This window comes from Dermacentor albipictus, chromosome 1, assembly GCF_038994185.2.
Source record: "Dermacentor albipictus isolate Rhodes 1998 colony chromosome 1, USDA_Dalb.pri_finalv2, whole genome shotgun sequence".
NCBI classification, from domain to species: domain Eukaryota; kingdom Metazoa; phylum Arthropoda; class Arachnida; order Ixodida; family Ixodidae; genus Dermacentor; species Dermacentor albipictus.
The window spans coordinates 428,141,843-428,158,158 of NC_091821.1; the positions used below are offsets into that span (position 1 = coordinate 428,141,843).

General features: G+C 48.0%; 1 protein-coding gene across 1 annotated transcript in view; it reads left to right on the forward strand.

Annotated features, from left to right (window-relative positions):
* Nucleotides 1–16,316, forward strand: part of Myo31DF (Unconventional myosin ID) — a 112,872-nt gene that overhangs the window by 42,885 nt on the left and 53,671 nt on the right. The gene's annotated exons all lie outside the window — the stretch shown is intronic.

Here is a 16,316-nt window from a genome sequence, read left to right on the forward strand (position 1 = left end):
GTTCAGTTGTGACCATCTATTCAACCGGCACGCGCATAGCTGTTGCTTTTGTTAGTTCAACCTTCTTTGTTTAGGCTGATCCTGGAACCAGGAGAGGGATGCGGCTGCTACTCAGCTGGTCTGTACTCTCATGGAATGAGTTGCGGCCGGAGAAAATGCCAATTGCGTTTAACTCATTCCTTTGCTTCATTGTTTCCTTGAGTTACGGCTCGCCGCGACGCTGACAGATGCCCGGAACCATATACACGTGATATGGGTTAGATAAGGTGGGAAATAAAATAATGTGAAAGAGCGTCCATCATGAAACCCTGCAATAACCCTTAAACCCATAAGCAAGATGACTGTCGCCCGTTACCTGGTCTGTTTTTCCCTAACTGTATAGCACTTTTCGTGCAAAATTGGCAACTGGAAACAAAAATCGCAAGGAGTTGAGAAATTAATCGATCTACTAAGGGAGAGAGCCAAGGCAACAACCAAACTGCAAGCAAAAGCGAATAATAGAAAAGTTAACCGTTGTTTATGAGAATATTTATGGATCAACATCTTTTTATTTAAAAAGGAAGTAGAGAAAACGCCGCCGGAAGTGGAGAACAATTACTTGTTTTGAATGACGCTTCTACAGTTATCGGTCGAACCGCCTCACGTAGCCACTTCTCTGCTGTGCTTATGTGGGTGTTTTTCTAACCTTTCGCAGTGAGCGCAGTACGTCTAGAATCGCAGAGTCCTGCGCTCTACGCGGTTGTATGGGACTGGCGGCCGCACAGCGTTCCGCAATTCGCGGAACTGTCAAAACTGGTCAACAAGGCGAAAATAACTGATATTCGAAACTATAACATGAGAAAGACTGAAGAAGCCGTAAAAAATGAACGCAGCCTGAAATCAGTAAAAAAGAAACCTGGCGTAGGATAAACCATGACGTATGCACTAAAAGATAAGAAGGATAATATCATCAGCAATCTCGAAGACATAGTAAAAGCAGCGGAAACATTCTAAGCTGACCTGTATACAGTACCCAGAGGAGTCACGATAGTTCACTTAGAAACAGTAATGAACAGGATACACAAACCCTCTAACTAGCGATGAGGTCAGAAGGGCCCTGCAAGACATGAAACGATGAAGAGCGGGAGGATAAGGTGGAATAACAGTCGATTTAATCAAAGATGGAGGAGACATAATGCTTCGAAAACTGGCGGCTCTTTATACGAAGTGCATATATCGACTGCAAGGGTCCCAGGAAACTGGACGAATGCAGACATTATACCAATCCACAAAAAAAAGGAGACGTTAAAGAATTGAACAATTATGGGACCATTAGCTTGCTCCCAGTATTATATAAAATATTTACCAAAATAATCTTCAACAGAATGAGGTTAACACTGGATTTTGTCAACCAAGGGAACAGGCTGGCTTCAGGAAGAGATACTTTACAATGGATCCCATCCATTTCATCAACCAGGTTATCGCGAAATCTGCAGAGTACAATAAGCCTCTCTATGTGGCTTATATAGATTACGAAAAGGCATTTGATTCAGTAGAGATACCAGCAATCGTAGAGGCACTACGTAATCAAGGAGTACAGAACGCTTATGTAAAAAGCTTGGAAAATATTGCTACATGCGTGAGGAATTTGTTTGAACGAGGCACGTAGGCGCCATCACTCCAGAAAAAAGGAGGAAGAACGAACTGGGCTTGCGCTGTGAATCTAACTGGTCAGCGCTGCAACCGTTGTTGTAAATATAATCTGTACATAGTTTGTCGTCTTACTGACTCGTCTTAATTTCGCGTTAGAATATCTATGAGGTTCTACAGCTACCTTAATTCTACACAAGAAAAGCAGGGAGACACCTATAGAGAAAGGGGTCAGACAGGGAGACACAATTTCTCCAAAGCTATTTTCTGCGTGCTTAGAAGAATTCAAGCTAATAAACTGGGAAGGCTTAGGAGTAAAGATCGACGGCAAATATCTCAGCAACCTTCGGTTTACCGATGACATTGTTCTATTCAACAACAATGCAGACGAGTTACAACAAATGATTGTAGACCTTAACAGAGAGAGTGTAAGAGTGGGGTTGAATATTGTTATGCAGATGATGAAGATAATTATAAATAGCCGGGCAAAGGAACAAGAGATCAGGATGGCCAGTCGGCCACTAGAGACTGTGAAGGAGTACGTTTACCTAGGTCAAATAATCAGAGGGAACCCTGATCATGAGAAGGAAATTCACAGAAGAATAAAAATAGGATGGATCGCATACGGCAGACAAAGCCAGCTCCTGACTGGAAGCTTACCATTATTATTGAAAAGTAAAGTGTGCAATCAGTGCATTTTGCCAGTGCAATATGTCCAGTGCCAATGCATTTTCCAGTGCATTTCCCAGATCATTTTGCCAGTGCATATGGGGCAGAGACTTGAGAGCAAGTTAAGGACCACGCAAAGAGCGATCTAACGAAGATTGCTAGGCATAACGTTAAGAGAGAAAGAGAGTGGTTTGGATCAAAGAACGAACGGGTATAACCGATATTCTAATTGACATCAAGAGGAAAAAATGTAGTTGGGCAGGTCATGTAATGCGCTGGTTAGATAACCGTTGGACCATTAGGGTTACAGAATGGGTACCAAGAGAAGGGAAACGCAATCGAGGACGACAAAACACTAGGCAGAGCGATGAAATTAGGAAATTCGCGGGCGCTAGTTGGAATCGGTTGGCGCAGGACAGGGGTAATTGGAGATCGCAGGAAGAGGCCTTCGTCCTGCAGTGGACATAAAACAGGCTAATGATGATGATGATGATGATGGTGATGGAAGTGGTGGGCCCCCCCCCGAAAAAAAATCCTGGGTACGTGCCTGAGAAGCACGATAGCTGTCGACCGGATTTCTTTAAACCTCACTGTACTATATGAGTGCCTCCTACAAGAGGAAGAGTGCCATCAGCAGTGCTACATGTGTTCAGGGGCCGTATTCTGAAACGATCCACTTCGGCGATACTATCGTCTAGGCGATAGTTCGCCGTCAAGCGCGCTCTGATTGGTTGTTTTAGCAAACTCGGATGAGTTACATCACCCAAATTTGCTCAACCAGCCAATCAGCGCGTACCGGACGGCGAGCTATCGCCGAAGTGGATCGTTTCAGAATACGACCTATGACACTTTGCTAAACGAAAATCGCGTGTGTTCGTCGTCTCCAAAATGCACAATAAAGGGACTTCTGTTTTGCATTTCCGGTCTTTGGCAACTGTCGTCTGCTCGAATTCAGCCACGCCCTCCCAGAGCTGCAGCGTGAAGGGTTGTGGGGATATCACCGTCGCTTCCGCGTGCCACGGCCCGCATTGCGGGCGTGTAGTACGTCTCGTTGGCCCCGTAATCTGGATCGCCCGAGCTCCAGTAAGGAGCTAGCTGTGCAAATAACTTATGCATTTAGCGCAGGGGCGCCGCTCGTGGAACGGTAGACGACGACGCGTGCTGATTTCTCTTGTTTTGCGCATATATAGGTGACGCTAATTTACCGGCGTCCGACGTTGAAGCGGCCGGCGGGCCTTAAAACGCAAGCTCCTCATTACTGCCAGCGTGTTAAGTAATTATCCGACGATTAAAATACGATTGCATTCCTGTGTGTGCGGTCATCCGTTAGCGCTAACGCAACCGCAGACTTTCCCGTCCCGCCAGCAGTCGTGAACATCCTGGTACAGGTAACCTGAGTCTTTTCCCGCAGGTCATTCAAAAAAGAAAGAATCAAAGAAAATCGCGCTTATCGCTGTTTTGTTCGTGCTCAGATTTCGCAGCAAAATTTCGTGCCTCCCATCCGGATCGTTCACTAAATACCTGACGTGTTACTTGCCCCGGCCGTTTCTAAGGAAAATAGTAATAATAATGGTGATAATAAAATATACACGAAGTTACCCTCGTCTGCACACCTAGTGTTGTCCATATCGTACCTGCCAGCGAGTATAGTGGAAATAAATCTCGAATGTCATGTTTTGCCATGTTCTTTGCTGTACATCAAATGACGAAAGCAACTATAGCTGGTGTCAGTGTCACAGCCGCCATGTTTGCGACGGCACTTGAGGAGGAAGGCCTAGTTGAACGACGGGAATTATTACTTTTCTTGAAAGCCAAGAAGCAACAGGGCCAAATGTTATATATTGAAAGATCCGTATCATAAAATGCAACCTTTCTGCTATATTAAATCAAGAACAGAGCACTGGTAAGCGCGATACGTTCTAATATATTCAGTGAAAAAAACGCAGGTCTCTGCGGGGACCTTCGTTTTTCATTGCAAATCATCGCATACCCCTATGCGCTTAATAGCAAAATTTAAGCGAACGTACAAAGAGAGCTGCGCCCTGTCTTTCCTTATCTGGTACATGTCTCGTTTTCTCGTGTGTTTATTTTACTTCATTTTCCAGCCTAGAGCAACGCGCTGGTGCACAGTGCTATCGTCGGGTGACGGTTGGTAGACATCCTCGAGCATATGCTTAATCGAGTCGTACCGTGCAGTGACTGTTTCCTTTGAGCGATACGTAAACAAGCGTTGCATTTATTCCTTACCAAGGCGTGCAGGTCACGTATACTTTCACACATGCGAAGCACGGAGAAGCGTGGCGAAGTACAGGCGATTATTTCAGACGCTGCAGCCCGCTCCGCTTTGCTGCGTGCCGCGCAGACGATCAGCGTTTGCGATTAAGTGTATGACTGTCCTTCAGCGCAGTTCTGTGCACTTCGTATCCGCGGCTTCGTTCTCATTATTATTGCGATGGCAATTATATGGACACTCCAGGCGCATTTCTGTTGTCGCCGTCGCCCGAGGTTCTGTATGAGTGAATGTGTGTGAGGGTGAGCCCATAGAGAATATGGTGAGCCGGCGAACGGCGGTTCAATCTCGCAAGGAACGCCGCCCAGATGCGTGCCTCCTCCTGTGGCGTGCGAGGCAGGGGGGTCAGGCGAGGGATGAGGGCGTTCTTCTCGATGCCCTCCTCGCCCGGCCCTCCGTACAGAGCGGAGACAACCGCGGCGCCTACTGCGGCGTTGGGCATGCGAATCGCGGACGCCGTAGCAGACGCCTTTGGCGGACGCCGTAGGGACGCGTCGCCGGCGCTCGTGTGTCTTGCGAACAACCTGCGACGTGGCCACAGTGCGCGTAGGGCCGGTGGCTTCGTATGCGCTGTGCTTGCGACGTTTCGTTCGCGTTGAAGCGACAGATGCACGAAGGTCAGTTGGCTCGCGGTTCCTGCCGCGCTTCCTAACTCCAGTGTTTTCACAGACAGTTTTCGCTGTCATCGAGCGAGATGTGTTCATGTTTACCTATGCGCGCGTGACACCGTGCGGGTTAATTTAGTAAAAACACGTTGACGGGCTAGTTGGTTCGAATGCATGATAGAATGTGTAAGTGCGACCGAACAACGGCGTAGAAAGAAGCAGACACACAAGGACAGCGCTGGCTCTGTGTATCTGTTTCTCTCTACGTCCTCGTTGAGTCACGCTTACATATTGTGTCATTGTTAATTTAGTTAGTAAGCGAAAATTTGCAAGTTCATACGGCCGATACGACTGCTGTGCTTACTTCATACAGCTATCAATTTGCTATCGCAATCGGGGTTTCGCCTTTAGGGCGGAACTGTGAATTTTTTTCACGGGTCGACAAGGAAGCCGGAGGCAGAAAGATAACGCTATTAGCTTCACAATAACTTTTCGCGGAGGTTGACAACTGAACATCATGCAATCACAGTAGAGTTTGACGTAACAGGGAGAAAAAATAACGTTCACGTAAAAGGTATAGTATAATATGGCAGGGACAACGGTATGGCAAGATCCCGAGGGTGGTATATAGTCGCCAGTTACTGCGCTAAGTAGGCCATTTTATACTCTGGCATCCTGCGGTTTGCAGACGACAGTGTCCTGTTCGGCAACTCTGGAAACGACTTGAAACAAATGATTGAGGGCAGTCGTCGACAGTCTTATAGGGATGAAAATTATTAGGCGGAATCCAAAGTAGTGTTCAACAGTCTGGCACAAGAACGAGTATTCTTGACTGGTGATCAGCCCTTGGAATCGGTGCAACAGTACCTTCATCCAGCCCAATTATCCCAGAACATCGTAAGCCGCGAAATGAAATTTACAGATTATTAAAAATGAGTTGCAGCGCATACGCAAGGCATTGCCAACTCATGACCGGCAGCATTGCACACTGGCACTAGCGTACGGGGCAGAAACTTGAGAAAAAAATATTATGGAGTCTATAGCTTGAGAAAAAGTTGCAGGTCAACTGCAACGAAATTCGGCTGCATTGTCATCAAGTGGTATTATATGTACCGCTGAACCAATCCTGCAAAGCCACAGATTTTGTACGTACGCGACGCCATCGCTGGGACTGGCTCCCGCCCGATTTCACCACATGCGCGCTGAAATCTCTTTTCGAGCGTGAAAAGGACATTATAGCCAAAATCCTGCATAATTTCCGGCGCCGGGGGCTGTTTTGGTCGGCGGCACATGACAGCACGAAAAAAAAAAAAAATTCGGGGGGGGGGGTGCTGAACCCCCATAAGCAACCCCTCCCCCCCCCCCCTGGCTACGCTCCTGGTAGTATGGGGAAATTTAGGAAATCTGCATGTGTAGGCTAATGTCAACTGGCGCGAGACCTGGGGCATACTGAAAGGAAGGGCCTGCGTTCTGCAGTGTACGTGAAATAGGCACGGTAACGATGATGACTGAGAATATATAGTACGTAACTAATGTACAAGTGTGTAAAATAACTGCAGTGTAGCTTCTCAAGACTACAAGCTGGTGGGCACAACGAGATCCACGCACTGCTCCCAGATTTGTGTCTGCTCTGGCAACGCCACCTAGAAAAAAAAAATTCTAGGTGGCTTTGGCTCTGGTCAGGCGGTCCGTGGTCACGCGTTGGGACAGAGCGCCTCCAGAGTATATAGCTTGCAGCTGGCGTACGCGGTAGCAACTATAATAAACATCACACAACGGAGCGAATACTTATGCGGCTGTATACGTTTTAGGTGTGTCCGCGCACGTTGTTTCCTCGTCGGGAATTTCCGTTGAGGTCGTTCATTTTATGGGTAGTAACCGTGTTCTTTGTTTCCAATAAGTGGGAAGTCTCTTCTTGCCGTGCTGAAAGGATAACAGGTGGATACGTGCATACGCGAGCCCCCTGCAGGCAGCTACCTAACACTGGCGTGCGTATAAAAAGCTTCTGCTCCGCTAGCCTCGTCTGGTCTTCGGTGCACCACGTTACTGCGATCGACGGGGCACAAGTCGCCGAGTAATCGTCTGTGCGTGACTATACTATATACAAATCACGCCCTGCACAATACGGAAGTGCTTTCTTTCTTTTTTCCTTTTCCTTCCGAGCGTACGAAGCAGCACCAGCACGCGGAAGGGCCGCTCCAGCGTCTGCACGCACTGCAGGAATCGTTTCGCTAATCGGCGGCCCGGGATTTCTTCGAGGGATCTCGAAAAGCCTTTGATAGCGCACCCAAGGTATAATAGATGCAGCCGTGCGCGCATATGCATAACCTGGAAAAAAGAAAAGAAAGAGTGAAAAGGCGTGTAAGCATTTCGTAAATGACCGGAAGCTGCTGGGGCGGAAGTCTGGCTGTGTATAGCTGCGCTTACTTGCGGTCGGCTTCGAGGGGACGTTTATTTGCAGTCATCTACACCCGTGGTACGGCGAGGAATACAATAACCTGACGGCTTTTGCAGCGCGCTACCGCGCGCGTTCACGGGGGCCAAGGCATCAGTCGACCCGTATGGGTTTCTCTAGAAACTTCCCGTCTTCGCCGAGCTTCCGGCTTTTTTCTGCCGGATTTCGTAACGTGCGCTACGTCATGCGGAAAGTGGGCGACGCTTCCTCGCTTGGAGGCCTCCTTCCTGCGGACGCGACCGTCGCGGTATGCACCTGATGCGTCGTGCAAGGCCGGTCTGAAGGTCGGAGCGCGTATTCTCTCACACCCAGTGCAGGCGCCCGACGTGGTGGAGCGCGAGGTCGCAGGTTCGAATTCTCGCCCGCGGCAGCCGCATTTCGACGGGGGCGAAGAGCAACAGCGCTCGTGTATTAGAGTCACTCTACGTGTATTGGGTGCACGTTGAAGAGAGAACTCCAGGTGGTGAAAATTGATCCGGACTCTTACATCATAGGACGTCCCCCATTACCGTATCGTAGTTTTGGCTCGCAGAAACCCCGAAATTTAATTGTTCGTAACCCACTGCAGTGGCTCAGTGGTTTGCAGGGGGCGGGAGTTCGATTCCCGGTCGCAGCTAGCCGGTGTTCCTGCGGGGCTGGAATGCAAACAATCGGGTATTACGCATTGTGTGCACGTTGAAGAGAAGAACTCCAGGTGGTCCAAAACTAATCTGGAGAGCCATTCGCTACGCTGCTGCATACAGGGCCGCGCACCGAGTATCAGCATAGCGGACGACCGAGTGAGCCCGTGGCCTCCGATCTCGGAGGCCATGGTGAGCCGGAGAGAGAGTGCCGAAACGACGCGATGTCTCGCTCCCACTGGACCACTTTCTGGGTCGTGACGTGTGATGACGTGCACATCCTGGGAAAGGGAGAGAGAAACGAAACCGAAACTGGTTCGTAGGAACAGTTTATTATGGTAAATTATTTAATGTGCTCTAAGGCTTGTCAGTATTTTTTCTAGGGTTTCAGTTCCAGGACATAACTGAAGTCGAAAACCTCAAGTCAGTATGCTTTAAAGTGCATCTTCATGTTTTGCTGAGATGTAGTCGCCAAGTTGTGCCGGTTAAGATCCCCTCTCTCTCTCTCTCTCTCTCTCTCTCTCTCATCTTCCGGTTATCGTAACGCTTGCGACTAGCTAACAGTTCCACTTGGTAACTCTGTTTGAATGCCTTTGCTTTGAAGCCACGACGAATAGTCAGTCTACCGAGCTGCTGACGCTGTCGGCACGCATATCCATCAGCGATGTCCTATTTCGTTACTGAACGCCCTCCTTATTCCGCAACCCTTAACCGCAGGGCCATGGGTTATTACTTGGGTCGGTCATATAAACGCATGCATGGCGCAATATTCACATTGTTACTGTCTGTGATCGTGATCGTTTTGATGGCGTTTCTCGCAATTATGTAGAACCTCTCATTGTCTGAGCTGGTATATGGTGTTCCGCTGGGCACGAGGTCGCGGGTACGATTACCGTCTCGCATACGGGCGACCGCATCCCTGTGCCGTGAGAAGAGGGCGCCCGGATTTTGGCGCAGGTTCGGGAATCTCTGTAGCGGAGTCGGCGAAACTTCTACGCATCATTGCGCTGTACAGCTTTTTTGAAGCCCATGAGTGCAGATCTGGGATTAAAAAATAAAAAATAATAATGAGGAGGAATGTTGTAAGCAGTTGCTTACAACAGCTGAGTATAGACCCACTTGGAATTCGATGGTTGGTACTATAGGAAGGGGGGCACAGTATGAAATATATAGGGGTTGACGCCCTCTTCCCTGGCTACAGTGAACCATGCAGGTGGTTCAATATACACGCATACAGTTCCGTGGCTTCCTTTCTTCTTTTTTTTTTCCTTTGGACAAAGCTGGAGAAACAATTCGCGTACCCAAAATTTCACACGGGTCCTTGACTGAAGTCAATTAAGGACGTAGCCTCCCCTTCCAACGTGACAGAAAACGGCTCAAATATTGTCGCTGCAGAACAGCGGGCGAGCCAGGCGCAGTAACCGATGTCTCTTGAATCTCGCGGTCTCTCGTGCATACATGTGCTCGTCTCGACGTTATTTCAACTCGCAGACCCAGAGCCGAGACCATGAGTCGGGCGAAACGCACATGCCGTCGGACCTCGCGTATCGGAGCTGCGTCGCCCGCCCGTCTTTTGTCCTCCACCATCTCCCGTATTCGCCGCTCTTATATACTGTCGAGACACCCAAATATTGCGAGCCCGGATTTAAGCGAATTGTCCTCTATCTCGAGCGGGCGAAACTTAGTGACCGATGCTATAGCGTAAAAGGACCGCCTCACGTTGGATATAATCGAACTCGGGGCATTCCGTCGCAGCATCGGGTCGTCGCTCGACGCATCGGGATTCCCTTTGCGCGGTGGATGCTGTGCACAGGCATTACCAGTGGCGTAGCAACAGTGGGGCGGGGGGGGGGGGGTGTCATATACGTCTGAAGACACCCCTCTTTCCGCCGGCTACGCCCGAGGAGGGGGGTGACAGAAGACCTATGGGCCCCGGGTGCCAGACGGCCTAGCTACGCCACTGGGTATTACTGTACCAATATTGAGAGAAGTTGGCGGGAGTAGCTAGGTATATACAGTCTCGATCATGAAGAACGCCATTCTCTATCAATGACTTCGAGAAATCAAGAACAACGAAATATGCTACCTATATTACGCGTTCGTACCTGCCAACTATGAATTGTCCGCAAAGTTTACAAATTAGGGCTCGTTCTACAATTTCACGAACGTTTGCGCTCTAGTTTTACGGAAAGTGAGCTCTGTTCGCTAAAATGTCTTGCTCGTCCGCCGCAAAGGCTGCCGTTTGAAGTCTTTCGATGCTGAAAAAGACACCAGAGGAGCACTTGCTCTTAGAGGAAGCTTATACAGGTAAGTTCCTGAAGCAGGCGAAATCGGCAGCAGCAAAGTCGCTTAATAAGTCAGTGTTATTTTCTATACTATAAAGATTTGGTAGTGCTTCTCATGGCCCGCTGTTTTAACTTATACGGTTGCTTAATTGTGTGCTTCTTCCAAAGGTAAATCGCCGTTAATTAAGTGCGTGTGCATCGTAGAAGAGGCATCTGCTCGGTAAACTTTAAAAAATAGTGCTTGCTATCCCCCACTCCCCGCTCGCAGTTTTAATTCTTATTTTCTCAGTTTGGCAGGCACGTGCATTCTGTTTTCAACAAGTGGACTTTCCCTTTTTGTTCCTGATCCGGAGATAACGAATTCACATATAACGAACGCACCAGAAAACTTCGTTTGAAGTTCGTTATGCGACAAGTTTGAGTGTATCTAACTATGTTTAGCGCACAAGCCTTCGTCATAAACGGGTTTGACTGTATAGGCCGGCTCATGAAACACCTTTCGGCTTATCTTTAATGGTGTCTCTGTAAACGTGGTGTAAACAGGCTTGTGTAAACAGGCTTCGTACGTCAAGTTACTGAAAGAGGAGGAGGAGGCAGGGAGAGAATAAGGGAGCCCTGACGAATGGCACGAACAGTAAGCACTGTTATAAAAGCCGACAAGTTTAAATTGGCGTGCTTGGGTGTGTCGGATTTTGTGGCCGTGAGAGAGACGACGGCGATGTCGATCATTAGTCTCCGCAATTCCTTTGAGTGTTTCGCGTCAGAAGCGATAGATAGCGGCTTCGGACCGGGGCTCTTATCGCTTCCTGTTTGTGTGTCATCGGTAGCCGACGCGGATCGCTGCTTGAGAGAGAGAGAGAGAGATCTTTATTGAAAAGCAGGGAGGTTTGCTGACGTAAAGGTATTCGCCTACACGCCACTACGCAAGAGAGTGCCAGAAAAGTCCTTAGAAGAAGGAGGGCAGAAGAAAGTGAAAAAAATATATGTACAAAACTCGATGTACAGTCCGTGCAATATGACCTGCGACACCTTTACCCGTGATCGAAGAGGCTCCAAGGCTGCGCGGCTGCGCTGACATACGATATATCGGAGTACGGTAGCTAGCTGGGCGAGTCGGTACATCTGCATAATTATTATACAGCGCTCGTGTTTCGTCTCTATTCTTCGTTTTTAGTGCGCGCTGTGTGTAATAATTATGCGATATATTGGTTTAATAAGTGCCAGCAATTGGAACTTTGTCTAGGTCTGCAATTTTTCGTATGTCGGCGCAGCCGTGCCCACGTCTTGCGATCCCTTCGACGACGGACGACGATGTTGCAGGTCATATTGTACGCGACTCTACGTAAGAGTCTGAATAACCGAAGCCAGAGTTATGAGATGCACCCAATTGATTCAGGTTAATCGAACAAGAAAACCGAGTGCTTGGCGTTTACATTGATGGAGAGCGGCGGAGAACCTAATATGCACCTGAGTCTCGAAAGCGCCTTGATATATCGTTGCCATATTTTTCTTGTATATGGCCCTACATCACTGCACGCTCTACAGTCACAATGTGTTCGATCGATTTCACAGAGGCACACTGCTAGCAAGGGGTGCCTTGTATAGGTAGGCCAATGCGGTAGATAGAGAAGGCTGTTTGTGTGTACGCCACGTTAAGTCGTAGGAAAGTGGCTTCACATTCTCATGCCGGCGGGGCCTGCGAGTTTTTTATGAATCTCCGAGTGACGCGAATGAATTACACTCCCGTGTAAAGGGAAAGCTGGGACGGGGAGACGAAAAACAAAACGAAGGCACCCCGGCCCAAAGAAAGCTAATTTCTTTGGGCTGCGATGCTGGCAGGGCATACAGGCGTGTATGCGCGGCCTCTGCCTCTCTTAAGTGGCTTGCGTTTATTTGCCCTCTTTGTATCGCGCATTTCGTTAATAAAGGCGTATCCCGCCATATGTGCATAAGCGTAGACGCTTTCGAGCGGATGTGTGTGTATACGTGTCGCTCGTGCAGGCCTTGCTTGTAATTTATAGCCCACACTCCGGTGAAAAACGACAGCCGGTGGCAGGACTCCTTCATAAAAATGATACTACAGCCGACTGACGTTCTTTCTTTCTTTCTTTTACGCATAATTGCGTTATAGTGGAAGAGGCAGCGGTCTCTTGTGCGGAGGTGCTCAATGCCGTCACCGCGGGCGGGCGCCGCAGACGTTCCCCACCCGCTAATTTCCGGTCCTTATTGGCGTGAGGCTATTATGCAGGCGCTGCCAAGCAATCAGCGTACATCATAATCAACAATGAGCGTGATAACGACGGTTTAATAGCGCGGCGCCATTGAAAGAAGGATTCATGCGCTGCGCCGAGTGCGCTCGTGTATGCGGCGGCGAGTTGAGCGCACCTGTGGGGGCGGTTTCAAGGCTTCGTCTCGAGAACGCTAACATGGGGACGGTGTATCCGCAACGCTTCGTAAACGTTGCACTTTTTTTCCTCCACTCAGCTTTTTCTTGCTTCTTTATTGTTTTCTGAAAATGGAGTGTTCAGTTCTCGTTGTGTATGTAGTCGGCTATCGATAGAATTGCACACTGTGTCAAATAATGGGGTTTCGATGTCCAAAAGTAACGTATTGGCTGCTATATGTGTTTTTACTATATATAGTTTATATAACTGCACCATTCTTTTTTTAAAGTTACCTGCGGCAGATAGGACACTTCTAACCCTTGAGTTATATTACTCGATCAGGTGGCCATTAATTACACGAGAAATCAAAATGCCTAACTCAAAAATTTACTTAATTACACTGATTAACGTCTTAATTACTTCACGCCTTGTATTGATGTCTACGAATTATGGCTAGTCAGTCGCAAAGCATATGTCCACTTGTAACGAATTCTGAGGATAGCACCGGTTTCAATATATGCGGCGTCGAAGCGGCGGTAAAAATGCGCTGTTGTTCCACTAATTTTTTTTTTTAATACGCCGTTTTATGCATTGAAGCACAAGAGCAATTTGAACGCCAATGCATTTCGTTGGCCACTTTGAAAATTTATAGCTCGAAACTGGTGTTGTCCTGAGAATTCGTTTCAAGTGGATACGCCTTGCATACTCACTTAGCTAAAATTCGAAAATTGAAATATGTACCGCAAAATATTTAATTAACAAGTTAATTAGCGTAATCCTTAGATATTCACTTAAGCATTTTGGTTTCTTGCAGAACTTATGGCCGACTCGTCGAGTAATTTAGCTCAAGGGTTAGAATTATCTCATCTGCCCCAGACTATATTTAAGTATTCTGTAAAAAAAAGAAAGGCATATATTACGTATACCGGGGAGGTGGATAAGCCAGCACCGTACATTATAATGTACTTGTCGGTTGTGAATGCTGCTACGAAGACGTAACGTGCTCAGCGATGCCATGTGCCCCATATTCCTTCGCAACCAGTTCTTAACTCTTGCGCACCTCCACGGGTGTCGTAAAAAGTAGGAGGATGACGGGAAAGAGAGAGATATGTTGTAACGACGGGGCTGGGTGGCAATGGGCACTTTACAGCCATCGTAGCGTAATGGCCAACGTCTGCAGCGGTAGCCATTTTCATAACGGCCGGGCGACAGAACCTCCCGCCAAATGCCGCCTCCGCCGCCATCACTCGATCACGTGCACTTATCGCGCAATACTTTAAAGCCGTTAGCCATGAGTAAGTTGTACAGACGAATGAGTGCCTCTGGCCGCGGCGCACGTTTGGAAAATCGTGATATCACAATGCGTCTGCCTCGATCGTCTGCACACGCGGGCAGACGAAGCGTTTAATGAAGCGTGTTGGCTGCCAGTTACTTTTTCTCGTCTTATGCTTTCTGTAGTCTTGCTTTTATCGCAATTGACGCGTAGCTGCGCAGTTTGGCTTGCCGAATGATGGTGACACACATTCGCAACTCGTGCCGCAGTAACGTCAGCCAGCGCTTACGCAGTATGTGCAGCGCGCGCTATTTCGCACTCGCAACTGCGTGCGGTTCGTGGGTTGCGCGACATAAGAGGGTGCCTTCTTCGAGCCAAGGGGGCGTCGTCGGAAATACATACACCTCTGCCCCTGTGCACTGTTAAAAGTGATAACAAAAGAGGAAAAACGAAAAAAAAAACGGAAAAAAAGGCAAAACCCTTAGCAATGCTGTCGTCGAACTTGGGGCGCTGCGTTATTTCGGTGAAATAGTCGCTGACGTAACTGCAAAGCCCTGTTTGTGTCTCGCGCATATATTAGGACGCTTTTCTTTCTTTTTGCAGCCGCAATACCTTTGCGGCTCCTATTCTTAAACTCCCTAATGTGCATGACATGACACGAGTATATTGCGCGACGGGCAGCCTGCACAGTTCAGTGCAGGCGCTCGTAGTCATCGGTCTTGCGGTGAGCCTTCGCGCACAAGCCGTAACTGTCGCACTCTGTTACATCCTGGGTTAATAAAGACGCGTTTGTTGACGAGTGGTGCCTTCTATGCACCGTATCGGCGAACTAGAGTGACTCTATGGTGAACCCGGCCGTAGCGCCCTCTGTGCGTTGCGGTGTGGAGTAGCGTCGCGTTTGCAGCGCTTGCAAGGTAAGCCTGGCGCAGATCGTCTCCGCAACATATTGACTATATCAGTTAACATTTGCTTGGTATATAATAAACACACATGCATTGGACCCTGTGCCAAAGTGCTTGCTGCTGTGCCAAATCGGCTTTTTGCCTGCGTCAGGAGCTGTGGTGAAAGGTGAAATGGCTGTTCCACCACTGGTAACCAGACAAACACAGAACAAGTTGTCAATTGTTTTATACATGAGAAAAGAGCCAAATAAAGGGATGTCAATGACACCGGCAGAAACAGAAAGCAGTGTAGTTGTATAGGGGCATATATTTCAAAGCAGCACACTGAGCCACGATGGCAACAGTCCGCATTTGGGTCACATTTGGGAATATCAAGTCATAGCATGGTCGAGCACAGTACAGTTATTTTTGCTACAGTTCTACGAGTGCTTGTGGCGGTGGCTAATGGCACACCTGCTCACAGGGACAGAATAGGGACGTCGGACAGCCACTGCCAATTTTATTTTAGCCAGTCATATGTTGAAACTTCATATCATAACCGCATTTTGAACATATCACAAGGACTTTTTAACTTGATCGAAACCAGTCTACCAGAGTAACAAAGAAACCCAGTGCTCGTGCTTCACGTTGCTCAGGCCGTTGGCAGCATGCATGACTGACGTAGAGCCTTTGTGAAAAATTAAATACACGGCCCACTCATTGCTTTATGGCATGTCCAAGTCATGCAGTAGTTGGTTTCCCATTGGCTCTACAAAACTGCAAAATCCTAACACTCCCCCTTATTACAATTTGGCTTCTTGGAATATGCAAGCAGCCCACAAAAGCTTTTGGAATATGCGAAAGTCACAGTAAGATTCAGGTTTTTTTTTTATGTAGAATGGAGGCCCAGCCCCACTGCTACACTGCAGAATGCAGCAATCACTTGAAAACTTTGCAGTTAAATTTCTACAATTCAAAATGTGAGACTGGTCACGTGGTCACCTGCTGATCCATAGCCAACTTTTGAGGAAGGCTCTCTCCCTTTTTTTTTTCTCTTTGCGTTACTTTACCATTTGACACCAAAAAATGCATGATCACAAAGCCCTGTTTTCCTCATGGAGTCCAACAAGGATGTAGTCCATGAATCTGCAGTTGTGTTCTTGCTCTTCTGATTCTTTGCGAAGTGTTCGTGCACGAAACTCATCAGCACCCTTATTTATCTCGC